Source organism: Astatotilapia calliptera, chromosome 7 (genome assembly GCF_900246225.1).
Source record: "Astatotilapia calliptera chromosome 7, fAstCal1.2, whole genome shotgun sequence".
Classification (NCBI taxonomy): Eukaryota; Metazoa; Chordata; class Actinopteri; order Cichliformes; family Cichlidae; genus Astatotilapia; species Astatotilapia calliptera.
Window position 1 is genome coordinate 18,005,185 of NC_039308.1, and position 16,774 is coordinate 18,021,958.

Sequence of the window (16,774 nt, forward strand, 5' to 3'; positions counted from 1 at the left end):
ATTGAGTTTTGATTCCTGGCACTGTACTGACATTAGTGGCAAAACTACTTCCCTTTTTTCTTTGCTTGGTAGAACTTGAAGCTTTAAAGCTGCTTCCAGATTGTGAGTCTTGTATGTTGCCAAACACTGGATCTGATGCTACTTTTACCTGTTTTATTATAAAGGTAACCAGATCAGTGAATACTGCTCTGTAACCATTTTGTTCCTGCAGTTCATAGGCAACAACTCTCCATTTTTCCCTCAATTTGTATGGAAGTTTCATAACAACCATTCTCATATTTGAGGGCAAATCCAACTCCTTCATATAAACAACTTGCTGCATTAGATTCGAACATCCTTGAAGAAAAAGAGAGAATGACTGTAGACCTTTCACATCCTCACTTTTAATAGGTACCCAACTCACAATCCTCTCCATATATGCAGAGGCAATTTTATTTTCGTTCCCAAAATGTTCTTCAAGAAGATCTTTGGCTGTGGAATAGCCCTGCTCAGGTGGTAAATGCTGACAACTATGCACCAAATCCCTAGGCTGCCCCCTAGTGAACTGCTCTAAAAAATGCAAACAGTCGCTCCAGTTATCAGTTTTAGCTTCCACTCCATTTTCAAAGGCATTCATAAATGATCTGTACTGTAAAGGGTCTCCATCAAACACAGGGATGTTTCTGGCGGGGAGGACAGAAGATAAGTTTTGTTTTACAAGCAAAGTAGTGATGTCATTTTGTTTTTGCATAATATTTACAATCTCCTTCGTGCAATTCCCAGTCAAAGTAGGAGACTGAGGCTGTGTTTGCTGCGTCACTTGAGCTGAATCATCAACCTGATGTTGGGTTTGACTTTGTCTAGGTACGATTACTTGTGATTCAGATGCAGAATTTATACCAGAGTAATCTCTTGATGTTGGAACAAATGTATCGGCACAAGGATTTAAACTAGGCGCTTCTTGTACGTGCCCTCTTTCAAAATAAGAGTTCATTCCATCAGAATGCTCAGAGCTACAAACTGAATTTATTTTTAAGACACGAAGCTTTGCATTAGTGGCTGCCAGCTCTGTTTCCAAGGATAATGTCTCCTTTTCTTTTCTCAGTTTCTCCTTTTCTTTTCTCAGTTTTTCCTCTTGCGCTTCGATAGAATGTTTTTTCTTTAATGCAGCCAGTCGCTCCATGAGCGCTGCCTTGTCAGCCGCAGCTTTAATGCATGCGGAAGATGTTGATGAAATTCGACTTTGCTGTGACAAGGTTTTTGAAGGTGGTTTTACACTTGAGATATTAGAGACACTGTCTTCAGGTTTTATTTCATCCAAACTTTCAACAGCTTTATCATTGCGAACAGTATTGTTTTGTTCAGTATACGGCTCGCCCGCCTCCTGCAACCAAACCTTTACTTTGTCCATAAAAACAGAGAATGCTGTCACCTTCGACTGAAAATGTGCAACTTGCCTTTTCACTTCATCTTCTGGCAGTGGCAAACTTAAAAAGGATTCTTGCAAAGCGTTTGCATCTTGATAGCATTTAATAAACTTCCCAAATTCAGAAGACACTTCCTTAACGTTTTCATGTGAGGTCATTAAAGCGGAAATTTTCCCCATGTACTTAGATGCTTGCTTACACATTGAACTGCGCTTTTCTTGGCATGTCTTTATATACAAATCCAAACCTTTTGGCGTAAATTTAACGCTTCTTTTCTCTGCTTGCATCTCAGTGTCATCCTCTCGTTTACTCTTAATATCCGACATTTTTATTGTCCTCTTGGATTATTTCAAACTTTATAAAGATGCACAGCACACTGAGAGTCCATAGCCTAAAGTACAAACATGACATCCATTTACCTGCCTTTTGCAGCGGACAAACATTTCCACAGAGGGCGTTGGCATGTTTCAATTAGCGATCCAATTATGCACCAATTTAGTACGTCAAAACTCAGTTCATCAGTCTTTGTAGTGAAATTATGTCTTTAAACTCCAATAGTTTCACCGTTTTCCTTTACGGCTTAAATAATATTATCACTCACCAGCTTTGACGAACGAGTGACATGTTGATCCAGGCTTCAACATCAAATCCGTCTGGATTACTCACCAGACGATCCAATAACTTTTATTCGAGTTCGACGGTGATCCTTGAAATCCTTATATCCATTAATGAAGGATTATTCCTTTGTCCACGGGAAGGTTTTTTACTTTGTGTAGTGGCAATTCCTTTACTTTTGTATGATCAAACGTCCCACAACTTAAAGTCCACAAGCCACTGCTGCACTGAGGTAATATTTCGTACGCAGGCAAAAGAAGTCCATTGTCCAAACCTTTTAGTTGAGAGTTTTGGTTTTGGTTTATTTATCCATTTGGCAAGCAATAACAAGATCCTTCCTACTGCTTCTCCTGCTCTGGTAAAAAACCATAGGCCCACCCCAATGCATGCTGGTCCTATACCAGTCTCTTTATTTATAGAAACAAAATGGCCCTACAGCTCTTACTGACTAATTTAACAAAATAACAACAAACAAAACAAATCATTTAAAACAAAATATTAACCGACAAATAAACCCCAAAATATAAGTAAACTAACAACAAACTTTAACTAATTTCAAAAATAAGAACAAAAACAAAAATAAAGAACAAATAGCTCCAACACACGTAAAAACTCAGAAGCACATAAAAACTAAAACACGTACAAAAGACAACAGAAGTGCTCCAGGATGCTAGGGCACAGTGTTGAGCGTTTGTTACCTAGTGGCTACACAAGCCAGCAAGTACCAACGACCGGATTTGGTGTGTGGTAATAACAGGTAAATGAACTTTTTTTTTTTTTTATTATTTGACTATATATGAATGCTTGTGTATAAATACACAAACAATACACATATGCTTTCATGCTTTTAATTGTGTAATTTAAGTGATCTAGGTAGCTCTGTTTTGGAAGTTCAGTTCATGCTAGAAATGTGTTTTGGAGTTTGTATGTGCTTTTTGGAGTTTGTACGTGCTTTGTCTCTAGGGGCCACCGCATATATTTATATATAAACATATATAAATAAAACCACTTTCTTTTTTTACATTAGTAATTCCTTTTGTGCATAATTTTATATTATTGTTACTAATAAATTAATTAAAGCAACAAAACAACCTGAAGAGCCGGTTCAGAGCCGAAAGAGCCGGCTCTTTTTAGTGAGCCAAGCCGAAAGAGCCGGTTCTCTAAAAAGAGCTGGAAATCCCATCACTACTGTGCAAAGTTTTGCTCAGATTGGCCCACCCATTCAGAAGAAAATATATAGATATGTATACACACATATACTGAAATCATTATACTAAGATTTAAGTTGCAGGATTGTCCCAAAGTCAAACTTCCATCCTTTGGTTGTGTTTGTGCCAAACCATAATTCTTCACTTCTGCAGTTTGATTGCAAGTGGGTTTTATGGACAATAGAAAACTAAATGGACCTTGATATAGTCTCGATGGTTTAAATAATATCAGGGCTGGTCTACAGTTCTTTGTTTGGCTTTGTTGAATCTTTTAACCACTACTGAGGCAAACCCATTTAGAGCCTACAAAGCCTGTGCACCATGACTGGAGGACTTAATGAATACTGTGGCCTCTTGCTGTGCCCAGTGTTGTTCACATCTATGTATGTGAATGTCTGCACATCAAAGCACTAGCTTTAAGTGTATTTATGTAATCACCTGCTGCATGTGTTTTCATATGGGGAGTGGTGTAAGGAAAGCAGTGGTAGATACTGAGATAAGAGGGTTTTTTCTGTTCCTGTTTTCCATGTATTTTAAGTGCCATGCTGGGAGGTTTACCCTATTGATTGTTCAAAGCATGAAATAAGATCACAGAAAGACCACGCTCTCCCTTCCTCAATCTAAGGTGACAGCTTTATTGTCCTTGGCCACTCAGCTAAACCTTTGTCTCTGATCAAGTAGAGGGGACCGCAGAGGAAGAGGGGGGAGGAGTAAGAGGGGGTGAGTATTCCCCTAAAGCATCGAGCAGTTCTGGACCTATTTCTCCAGCTATTAACTTTAAGATAAATCTGACACAATTAGGCCAGAGTGAGATTTTCTCTTAATGTTCTCTTGAAAGAAATGCTAATCCTCTCAGAGCCTTCAGTTTTTTGCCTCTTTCTTTGCCAGTATCTCAAAATGTTCCTGCTACCAGCCAGAGCATCGTTGTCCGCAGGCAATGACGTTTGCTGTGAGAATGAAGCAGGATAGTTGCCTGTGTTCCACCTCCAGGGCCTCATAAGGGCTCAGTACTGAGGAATGTGGCTCAGTTCATTAAGGCTGGAGTTCTGCATAAACAGTGTGCATCCAGCTTTCTGCATCACATGATCGGTTAGCGGCTCTCCCCCAACTGCCTGTTGCCACAGGCAACCGCTAACAATTGGAGCAGTGGAAGGGCCTCCCCTCATACCATTCATGTGTGCAGTCAGTGTTCTTGTTTTTGCCGCTCAGACAGCATCTCCCCTCCACGACCCCCTACGGATGATTTGTTGTTACTATTTGTTTTTACTAGGAGCACATTGTGGAAACTTCATGTTCAAAATGTGTTGGCTGTTGCAAAAGTTTCCACTTTGTGCAGGAAATCACCTGAAAACCACATAAAAAAAAATGATGTCAAACTCCATATTGAAGAGAAAAATGTTTTAATGCAGTATGTAAAATGTGCAGTCAGCGTTTTTATATTAATTACTCCCAAAAGATTTGCTTTTCACAACCATATTTGTGAGTTTGAATTATATATGATGATGAGTTTTCAACTAAAAAGTGTTTCTTATGTCTCAACAGGAGATTGTGTTGGTAGAGGGCAGCCGCGTGTTTGACTCATGGAAAAAACCTCCCCCTCCTGTCTACATGCAGTTTTACTTCTTCAATATGACCAATCCAAAAGAGTTTCTTGCAGGGACAAAGCCAGAAGTTAAACAGATTGGACCCTATACGTACAGGTAAGAAGCAGGAGCAGAACTTGTCAACTTCTTGTTGACATGAATGTTAGCAAACAGATGTTTATGGTGAGTGTAAAAAAAAAAAAAGTCTTCTAAGAAATCACTGAAATCACACAATCTGGTAAATGTGCTCTGGGTAGAGACTGTAAATAAAAGATGGATGTAGCCACGGGGACATGACAAGTACCTTTTTGACTCAGGCTACGTCCACACGTACACGGGTATTTTTGAAAACGGAGATTTTTCGTTAACGGAGATTTTCCGTGTTGTGGCGTTAACGTCATTTCAGATTAACGCTGACAGCACTAGTGGGAACAAAATGAATATGACTGCACATTTACGCCGACATCATTCTAGTGCAAAGACAAGTGGAAGCAGACAAAAACAACAAGCACGCATGCTACAAACTTTACCCGAGTTAGACAGCTGTTAGCACGTGATTCTCCTTATGGGGACCTGATATGTTTAATATGCTGCTGAGAGTATACCCCAGAAGAAGCGTATAGTATAGCTTTTAATTTGGAAAGAGCCATTTCTCTGTAATAAACTCTCTTTTCCAAAGATGAGTGATTTCTTGATCAGATAGATTTATTTTTTTTATTACTTTGTTGTTTCAGCAACATTAAATTTAAAAACTGTACTTTTGAGTTAAAATATATATTTATAATTTTAATAAATGACAAATTAAAAAGGCGTAAACATTTTTTTTCTATATCGAAAAAATATCGAACCGTGACACCAAAGTACCTAACCTAACCGTGAATTTTGTGTATCGTTGCACCCCTAGTATTCTGTATTATTCAAAATGATTGTGTGAGTCCGTAACCTAACCATGAAAGTGTTTATAGAGGTTTGTCTTATCTGGGACTGTAAATCTTTTTGCAATTACAGCTATCGCCATCTGGAGGGCTACAGTTTGAATTCAGATTTTTAGGCACTTCTATAAAGGCTTATTTTTTCTGGCTATAAACATGGTTTATTAATGCTGTAAAATTTGGCAATTGTGATAGTATAAAACATATTAAATATATATAATACCACTACTACTGTGTTGCCATATACTGTGCATGTTGAATTTTTGCTTAGGTTTTCTAGGCTGGGCCACAGGTCATAACCCTCAGGCTGTGTCATGTGGCCTTCTGCTTTTCTGCTTCCTCTTTGCGATATATTACTTTCGTCTTGTCTTTTCCTCAGGAGGCCTTTTTTATTTTTTTGTGTGGGTTGCTAGTTTTTAATCACTAGTCATCAAAATCCTGCACTCAATTAAGCCCTAAATGATGATAACTTCTAAAGCACCGGAAACGTTGCAACAGCCAACATTGCGTATCAAGATAATCTATTCCTAGAATGTCATTTTAACAGTTTTGGGTTGGTTAATTTCAATACGATGAATGATAAAACTGTTGCTTCACAGCAAGAAGGTCCTGAGTTTGACTCCCCAAACTGTCTGGAGCCTTTCTATGTGGAGTTTGCATGTTCTCCCTGTATCTGTGTGGGTTCTCTCTGGGTCTCTCTCTCTCTCCCACTGTCTAAAGACATGCACTTAATGTACTTAGGTTAACTGGGGATTCTAAATTGCCCATAGGTGTGAATATAAGTGTTAGTCCTGCGTCGCACTGGCAACCTGTCCAGGGTGTTCCCCGCTTCTCGCCCTATGATAGCTACAATAGGCTCCAGTACCCTCCACGACCCTGATAAGTGGAAGAGAATGGATGCAGGGATGGATGAATGGTTGCAATGTTGTGCTAAAATACAAATGCAGTGCTACGTTTATGTGGTCTGCGTTTGGGGATTTTAAATGACACTCTTTTCCTGCGTTTGCACAGGGAGTACAGGTACAAGGACAACGTAAGTATGGTGGCAAATGGCAAAATGGTCTCCGCGTATAACACGAAAAGCTTTGTGTTCCTGAGGGAGAAATCTGTGGGTGATCCAGCTGAGGATAACATCACCACTGTCAACATCCCTGCCTGGGTGAGTCATGAACTGAAAAAGTAGAGGAAAGTGGAAATCCAAGTGGGTTAAAGAGGACTTTATGTTCTCTTTGTTACTGAACATTGTTTATTGTGTCCTCATTTCCATCTCATTGTCCACCTTATCCCGTATTATTAGTTCAAATTTTTTTTCCTCACAACTGCTTCCGTTCCTGTCTCCAGGCTGTCATGAACAATGTGAAAGATAGTTTCTGGAAGGCCTCCATGGTTTCAATCTGGATGAACTCTCTCAAGAGTGATCTGTTCACTACACGCACTGTGGATGAACTGCTTTGGGGCTACAAAGATCCTCTGCTGGTTCGCGTTGCTGGCACCAAACCTGAGGTGGAGACGGTGTTTGGACTCATGTACAAGGCATGTAACAGCTCTTTACAAGTAATATAAAGCTATGAAAAGAAAGTTGTCAGAGCAGATCCTCCATGAAGTCTTGAAGATTTTTTGTTTCTCCAGAAATAACATTTGAAAAACACGTTTTGAATGTTTGTTTGTTTTTTTATTTAGAAAAATGGAAGCAACGACGGTGAATTTATCTACCACACTGGAGAGCAGAACTACATGGATTATGGCCGGATCGAAACATGGAAAGGCCAAAGGTAGTGATGATACAGTCTCACGCAAACACACTCTCCCTCTCTGTCTTCATCCAGAGTGATGAAATTTTATTGGGTAACCTTTGTATTAACAAGCCTGTGAAATCCTTTTTTTTTCTACTTTTTTTGGCAGTAATAGAGATACTGTCTGCCTGCCTTCATCCTGATCTTTGCCCTTAACACAGAGCACAGAGCAGGATATCCTGATGCCTTAAAAATGGCCTTTACTGAACCTTCTTATCCAGTTTTATTGTCTTAGGTCCCCTGGAGCCTCTAATTACGCTTGTGCTCCTGGGTGTTTTTTTTTTTAACTGTGACTTTCAGATAAAAACACATTTGATCATCAAAACGTACCACTGCAATTTATGGTTATTAAGATGAAAACGATAAATTTGTTTTCACTGGACGGGATTATTTTGAAAATGAGATTTGTTTTCTTTTTTCTTTTCTTTTTTTCGATTTTAAATACAAGCCTGCACATTCCAAAAGCCTTTTTTGGTTGTTTTGTAGGGAGTTGACTTTCTGGAGATCTAACTATAGCAACAGCATCGTTGGATCAGATGGAAGTGCTTTCCACCCCCTGCTTGACAAGGATGAGCGCATTCACATCTTTACTCCAGACCTGTGCAGGTACGGTTCATCACCACAGTGCACTCCAGCCCTTTTGGTGGTATGCCAACCACATTTTATCCACTGTGGTGAAGTTTTGTGCACCAGTTTTTATTTTTTCTGTACTAATGTTTAGTTTAGTTTTTAGCTACTATATACATAGCAAAACCCAGACCTTTTTAAAAAAAAATTCCATTCTGTGACCATGTTTTTTTTCCTGTAAAGTTGGTCTTTTTTTATCACAAGTCTGTGGGGAAAAGCTAATTTTTGGAGAGAACCTCAAGTGGCCATTAGAGGAACTGCAGTTTTGACTTTATTTTCCTGCTCTTGGAGCTTGGCTATAGCTAAAAATTACTGTAGCTGGCAAAGGAGGGAAAGGGCATCAGCTTTGACGTTAATTTTATTAGTCATGTGGTAAAAATAAAGTGTTATTTCAATTAAAGAGTTTTTCAGTAAAACACATGTAATGTGGTTACCATGGGGACCTGTGTGCCCCTATCTGTTTACACTTGGTGTCCCATTTAGGACATTTTACATGGGGATTGCATGTTCTATTTCTGGTACATGACAAGCAGACCAGTGTGGAGGCTTTCACATCTAGTATGGAAATAATGTCCACAGCCTGTGGATCACATGGTATGTTATTTTAACATCCTGATCACTTACTAACAGCTCAGTGGGTGACCTCTCTTTGCTGTTGACTTTTCTGCTTAAAGCACGAGGACTGTTTGAAACACTTAAGTGGCATTTTCCAGAAAACACCATGAAAAGGCTTCCTTATTAGGAGAGTTTCCGTCTGGAACATCAGGGACAGGGTGAGAGAGGGAATGCAAGGACAATTGTGGAATAACAGAAAATAAGGAGAGAGAGAGAGAGAGAGAAAGAAAATGCTTTTAATGCTTGATGATTGATGGTAAGTGTTACTTTGTGCTAAGCACAGGACAAGTATTTCCTCTTGGAAGTGTTTGTGAGAAATGTTCTCAACTAATGCTTTTGGGGAAATTTATTATGGTTCCTCCAGGATTTCCAGGATGTCTTTAGAGACAGTTTGATGACTGCTGAGAATTGCAACGAGTACCAAATTTAATCCCAAACCTTGTTTGTTGCAAAACAGACGTGCTGCTTCCCTAGTCTTCATAGCAAGAGTTTGTCCTTTAGAGAGCACAAGCTGTTTCGGACGTCTTCCTCATGTTGTTGAGCGTGGAAACAATCTGGAAAGTCAGAGTGGAATGGTTGCACCTTTGACTTTGATTGGACGTGTGTCAAAAACCCCTGCACCAAATATTTACAAAGCACTTTCACCTACTTGTTCTTGGCCTGGTTGTGTCATTATGGCGTCTGTGTAACTGTGACTAAAGGGAATACGCCCCCTCCCCCCTTTATTGTACTTACTACAATCATTTGAAGTGGAAGTGTTCCATTAATACATGACGACCTTTCACACAGATCCTCAGCCCTATGTATAAGTCACTCGCTTAACATAACTTTGTGTTTAAAACGCATGTTTAGTTAAAAGAGAACACCTGGGACTGCATAGCAGCAGAATTCCCATCTGTGAGCTAAACGGGTGGTGGCCTCTCGGTCCAGAAACTGGCAGCTGAGCTACAAAGAAAAAGAATTGGTAACATGTGTCATTGTTCGAATACCAGCTTCACCATCCTTTTGCTCATCATCATTACTGACTTCATTAGAGGGTTTTATTTCATTTAAAAAATGTTGAAAAAAGAAAGTCAAAAATACACGAATATTAAATGACAGAAATAATAGACTCTCTCATATCATTTTAATTTAACCAGCCCTGTGACACTTTTTCAAAGCCTTCATTCTGTATTTAGTGGTCACTCAAACAAAATTGCATCGCAAATACATTTTGGTGAAGTTACGTACGAGCAAGAACCCTACAGAGCGCTGAGTTTAAAGACACCCTAAAAATGAAAGCAAAGAAATTATGTACAGCTTATGTACAACTACGCAGCAACTCAGAGGTTTACTTAGTAGTAGCCTGACAACATCGGGGCGTGCTCCTAATGAGATGACAGATGGTGCCCTGGGGGATGTCCTCCTAGATCTGAACCTGGGCGTCACTGACCTCCTGTGCAATCTGAGGTGCGTAGGATGGAAACATAATCTCACAGAAGTTTTCTGTGGGATTTAGATCAGGTGAGCTTGGGGTCCAGTCAGTGGTAACAAATTCTTCAACCTTCAAGACCTGCCTCCATAGTCTCTGCACATGAGATCGGACATTGTCTTTCACAAGGAAGAACCCAGGAACCACTGCACCAGAGTGGTGGCTCCAAGGATTCATCCCGACACCTAATGGCATTGCCTGGTCAGTAGATGTTTGTATGTACCTCCATGGATATGCCTCCACCTGCTGTGATCTGTGAAAAGCACAGATCTCCTGTGATAGACCTGCCAATTCTGGTATGCTATGGCAAATGCTAATCAGGCTCCACAATGCTGGGCAATGAACGCAGGGCCTACTAGAGGATTTCAGGCCCTTAGACTGCCCTCATGAAGTCTGTTTCTGATGTTTGGTCAAAGACATTCAAAATCTAGGTCATTTTGTAGCAACCCGTTCCTCTGTGCACAAAGGAGCAGATACTGGTCCTGCTGATGGGTTAAGGACCTTCTACTGCCCTGTCGAGCTCTTCTATGGTAACACTGTAATAGTTCTCATTCCTAGCAGTATAAGGCCAAGGATTTTCACTTGGCTTTTCCCAGGAAGGTCAAGGGAAAGGTCTGTACAGTATTGTTGCACGATTGGTGGGCTGCACCCTCCCAACCAGCTGGCAGACACTGTATAGAGTGCTTTGTTCTCACTAAGACTGGTTGGGATTCCCTCGACAAGACAAAGCTGCAGATATGCAGGGCAAGGATGAACTGCTCTCAGTTCTCTTGGATGTTGGGAAAAAAACCACACACACATTTAAAGATTTCACAGTGTCTTTGCTCCCAGTACTAACAGAAGGTTAACACCACAATATATTATTTGTCTTCCCTGCTCCCCTTACAAGTCTAGATTTACTGATGAAGGAGCCCCAGCAGGATTTTAGCATATTGTTGAAATCAATGTCAGTCATCTGGTTTCCTCTTTGTGTCTCTGCTGAAAGTCAGTCTGCAGTGTTTTTTTTCTTTTACTTAGTTCAAACAGTCTTTCTTAAATAACATAACAGAACATTTCTCATGATCGCATTGCTTGTTATGAAGTTCCTCACCAAAGGTACAGTCCTTAAAAATATTAGTTTGAAGTATTCAGCGTTCACACTCGATCATGCTGAGAATTTCCAGCAAAGTTCCAGCAGTCATGTGTCACTATGAAATGCTGTGCTCTGAGTGAAGTTACTTGTTTTTGTGCAATGTGACTGTTCGCTTTATTCTCCAGGACCATCTACATGGAGTTTGAGAAAGACGTCGAGGTGAAAGGGATCCCAGCCTACCGCTTCACACCTCCACCCTCTGTCCTGGCCAGCAAAGAGGAGAACCCGGACAATGAGGGTTTCTGCGTCACCCCAAAGGAGTGCCTGGGAACTGGCGTCCTTAAAGTCAGCCCCTGTCGGAAAGGTAATCGACGCAGCACAGTTTCTCTCAGAAACTTTCCATGCATCGGTCATGATTCAGCACCAACATAACCCATTTTATTCTTTTCTCCAATTTCTTTAATAATGACACAAAAGCTTTGCTTAGACTCAATGTCCAATGTAGTAGCCATTAAATACTAATGGCTACTACACTGATATCAATAAAGTCCTTCTTTTGTTTGTAATGCTAATACCCCCCTAAAATACCCATGTGACACAGCTCTCCCCACACCTCAGGCGTCATCTGACATGACTGACCCAGTAGCAGAGTGGGCGGTAAGCCCTGTCACCTGATTCTGCCCTTGAATATGACCGGGCATTACCTCAGTGTTCATAGCTCAGCTGTGCCTCATCTTTCCATCCTGTAAAATCACAGTACTTGTGGTTTCAACATTTCTTTTACATATTTAAAGTAAAAAATATGGAATTTTTTACATGGTCAATGCAGTTGATGGCCCGTACTGCACCTTTCTGTCACAGCATGCAGCCATTTCTAACTAGTTTCACAGAGTTATTCCAGCAAGTGAACGTCGAGCCCTGTTTTTTCTCACGTCAAGGTTTTATTGTTGTGAAGTGATACATTTGAAAAACTCCGTGCTTTGCTTCAGAATAATGTAACTGTGCCAAAGATTAAAACAGACGTCACAGATTGGCGTTCTCAAAAGGATTTTCGTTGTCCACTAAAACAAATGGAACAACTGCAGTTCACTTCAAAGGTAAAAGTATTTTTGAATGTTGTTTAGCCATAAAGAGAAATTTGATTGCGTGTTTATGGCCCGGAGTTAAAGAACAAGCGCAGTAAATAAAGGCCTCTATAAGTATACCAGTATGTGTGTGTGTTAGCACGCCCGCATTGACCTTGCCAGTTGTCATGTGAACAGCCTCTCAGGTGACTGCGTGTGTCCAATGTTTTTGTCAAACGTCTGTTGCTAAACAGGAGAGCAGGAAAACTCTCACCTCTGCCCCACTTTATCAGCACCTCTAACTGCCCCCCTCCTCTCATAACTGTCTGGCTTTGTCGCTGCTGCTGCGGGGACACATGGTTTTTCCACCGTTGGACCATTTGTGTTTGCTTGGGCCACCCACCAAAAATGTATCACTTGACTTTAAGATTGCGAGTTTGACCGAGGTGATGTTGTAGGAACGTGAAGTCCTCCATTGACAATATAAGGAAGGAACTCAGAAAGACTAACAAGAAATTTTATCTGGATATCAGCTGCCGCCTTTAATTGCTCACACAACAGGGGTTATTGTCCATTTGTGATGATTTATTGTTTGTTTTTGTTTTTCTTGGACCCCAAGTAACATGTTGCGTCCCTGTCAGATCGTATCTCACCACCTTCTTCGCCTTTTGATCTGTTTTGTTATTGTTGTCATGCCTTGATTAGATCAGACTTCAAACATGAAGGAAATGGGGGCATTAAATGTTTTCTGTGCTGCCGCTTTAATGGCAACAGTTATGTCATCTTTGTGGCGCTTTGCTTAACGTGTGTAGATTCGCCATAGTCGTGTGAAAGAGGTTCGAAGGTTTTACATAGGAGACATAAAACATGATCTGAACAACAGCACGTGACTTTTCTACTCTGCTTGAGCACTCAAAGTGCTTTATACTACAAGCCTCGTATCTATATAGCATTGAGACAGTCACGCTCAATTCAGGGTTCAAAATTTTGCCCGAGGATGTCTTGGCATGCAGATGGGAGCTGCCAGGGCTCGAGCCACTAAACCTTCCAAGCAGTGGACAACATGATCTAGATCCTGATCTCTCTTCTTTGAAGAGAAGAGGCTTTCTCCTTTTCTAGATTGGGTCAGTTTAGTGTGAAATGATGGCCTTGCAGCAGAGGCGTGCGGGAGCTCGAGTCTTATTAAACATTTTTCATTTCTTCTCTCAGGTGCGCCAGTGGTTGCCTCCTTTCCTCATTTCTACCTGGCAGATAACAAATATGTGGCTGCCATTGAAGGACTGTCACCTGAAAGGACGCATCACCAAACTTTTCTAGACCTAAACCCGGTAAGTCTTCAGGCTTAGGGTCAAACATTAAGATGTACTGCTACGCCACCTAGTGGTGGAGTTCTGGAAGTGTATCTATGTTTATATACATTATTTTCTGACAGACCACTGGAGTGATTGTACGCGCTCACAAAAGAGCGCAGGTGAACATCTTGATGCAGCGAATCCCTGGATTCCCGTGAGTAACACACACTTCTGTTGTTGTTTTAAACGTATGGCGTGTAGGTGCTGTTTTTGATTACCAACCATATTTTTTGCTGCACTTTTAAAGGACCACTAGTCCCTGAATGAAACAGTATTTCCTGTAATGTTCCTCAATGAGGTAAGTGATATTACACATGCTGAAACACAGGAACTCCTAGATCCTTATTATGAGGTGCAATAAAGAAATTAAACAGTATGTCAACATTTTGAAAAAGACACGTGTTACTGAGAGTTAGATGATTATGTCGGTCCAGCTTAGCTTTACTGAGCTGAGTGTGACTTGGAGCAAAGATAGAAAACAGCTGGAAACAAGCGACCTGGCTCTGAACTAATGTAACTGGCACAAGGGTGCGATGAGCAGAGAGTCCAAGTAGTAACTGTCTCCCCAGCCAGGAAATAGTCCTGCCCGATAACCTCCCTAAAGACACAGCTTTGTGTTTTTTCACATGGGGCCTCACAGCAAGAATGTCCTGTTTTAGAATCCACCAGCCTGCTGGGGCTCTTCTGTGTGGAGTTTGCATGTTTGCTTGCCTGCATGGGTTCCTCCCTCGGGACTCCTCCCCTCACACTGATTGAGCAGTTAGAAAAAGACAGACAGATGGGTTTTGCATTGATTAAGCACTAAACCAGTGCTTAGTAACACAATTAAGTTGTGTTTTTCTGGTGATATTACAGGCAACTAGTGCAGATTTCCAGTTAAGATAAGAAGAAGCCCAGCTGATTCAAATTAGCATTGCCAAGCAAATTTGGTGTTTCCACTAAACATGTATCTCTCAGCTGTGTATCCAGTCTCAAAAGGATTTCTTTTCAAGAGATTTAGACAAGGCCAACATAATCAAAGTAGATTTGGTTCCCAAAAGTCAAGCCTGGCTAGATTTTCCCACATTTTCAGCCTTGATGCATTAGTACTGATTGGTTTCTTCATCTTCTGTATGCTCAGCTGAATTCCCTCTTCCTCTGATGGATCTTTTACCTCTCTCTTCTCTCTCTGAATAAACAGAGCGTGGAAATTGACGATGCGTCTTCAGAGAGATTAAAGAAGCTTCTGCTGATTAGCAATTTGGTGTCCAACTTCCCTCTCGTCATTGTGGGACTGGGTGTTATTCTGCTCATGGTCTTTGTCATCCTCCTGTGCCGGGCTCGCAAACAGAAGGTATGAGACTGCTTCTTTGCTGAGTCCTAACAACTTTACAATTTGCCTGCTCCTAATAAGTCATAATTTTTGCACAATTCATTGAGTTGCTTAATTGCACACTAATAACACCGAGCTTGGTGTTTCTCACTGTGTGTTCCTGGGAAGAATGAAGTTAAGCGCATTGTGTTTACCCAAGCCTCTTTATGCTGTAAGTGTTGCTGCTTTATTTTATCTGCTTTATTTATTCATTTGTCTTACTTTGGTTATTATTTATCACCTAAGTGCCTTTTTTTCATTTAATCTTTCATTGCACAGCTAGACCAGTTTCACCTGACTAAAATAACTCTGCTAATGTACACTTAATGCATGCATATTAATACTGCCTGTCTTTTTAATTGTTGTGAGATGGCATGATTAAGGGGAAGCAACCACTTTCCATTACAGGTATAACTTTACAAATTGTAATAAGACCTGATTAGTTTGTAATGCTGCTTTATGTCCTTAATGTCCCTCTACAGTCGTCCGCTGAAGACGACACCGCTTACTCTCCAGTTAATGATAAAGAGAAGGAGGATCCCCAGAATGGAACCTACATTGGTCTGACACCTAAGGCTAACGTGGAAGCTTGAGGATGTGCAAGGGGTCTGTCATAGAGGGCTCAGGTGAAGAGGATATGTTTTTAGTCTCAGATGTCTTGTATTATATGCTCTTAGGTTTCCTTAGAGAGCGCTAAACTCTATTCCCAGACAAACAGTGTTTAGAACACAAACAGTGGCTTCTTCTAGCTGCTGCTAATTATGTAAAATAGTTGTAAACAGTCATCCAGTAAGCAGAGATGACGATGTGCTCTGTGGTGGTTCTAAAACAGGGGTCCCCAATCCCAGTCCGCGAGGGCCGGTGTCCCTGCTTTTAGATGTGTCCTTGATTGAGCACAGCTGATTTAAATGGATAAATTACCTTCTCAACATGTCCTGAAGTTCTCCAGAGGCCTGGTAATGAACTAATCATGTGATTCAGGTGTGTTGACCCTGGGTGAGATCTAAAACCTGCAGGGACACCGGCCCTCGTGGACTGGGATTGGGGACCCCTGTTCTAAAACAATCAACACCCTTTAAATGACGGAGGATCAAAACTGCCAAAATTAAGAAGACATGGAAAAAAATGAGTAAATTAAGGTTAATGGAATTTATTACATTATTTACAATGCATTTGTAAATGATTGTGTTTGCTTTGTATTATTTACCTTTGTACTATGGCTCCATAGTAGAGTTGTTGTGATTGACACCTCAGTCACACTCGGGCCAGAAACTGGTCAGCGACCCCCTGCCGACCTCCCATATTATTTACATTTGTCTAATTATTCTGTTTATCTACAATCAGATTTAATTTCATCTCTCTGTTGGCATTTTTGTGTTTTTTGAGTGGGTTGGGGTTACATGTAGATTTCCTGTTTTGGTCCCAACTAGCCAAACAACAAAGAACCACTCACTGCTTAAGGAATGGAGAGTGAAAGTGGACATTATATTCTGGTTGTTTTTGTTTTTTAACGAAACATTCATTGTTGCAGCCAAAGAGACTGCTTTTCCCAGACTGTCTTTATTAGACTGTTTTAAGTGTCCTTGTTGTCCGCTGAGTTACTGAGTGTCACTAGTTAGCTAACATAAGCTAATGTAAGTCTATTAGCAGCAACCAGTCCAGTAATGTCATATTCTGTACTGGCG

The 16,774-nt window shown here is 40.7% G+C and overlaps 1 pseudogene; it reads left to right on the forward strand.

The window, feature by feature from the left end:
* LOC113025603 (lysosome membrane protein 2-like) overlaps positions 1-15,815 on the forward strand; it is a 29,964-nt pseudogene extending 14,149 nt beyond the window's left edge.
* The last annotated feature ends 959 nt before the right edge of the window (positions 15,816-16,774 follow it).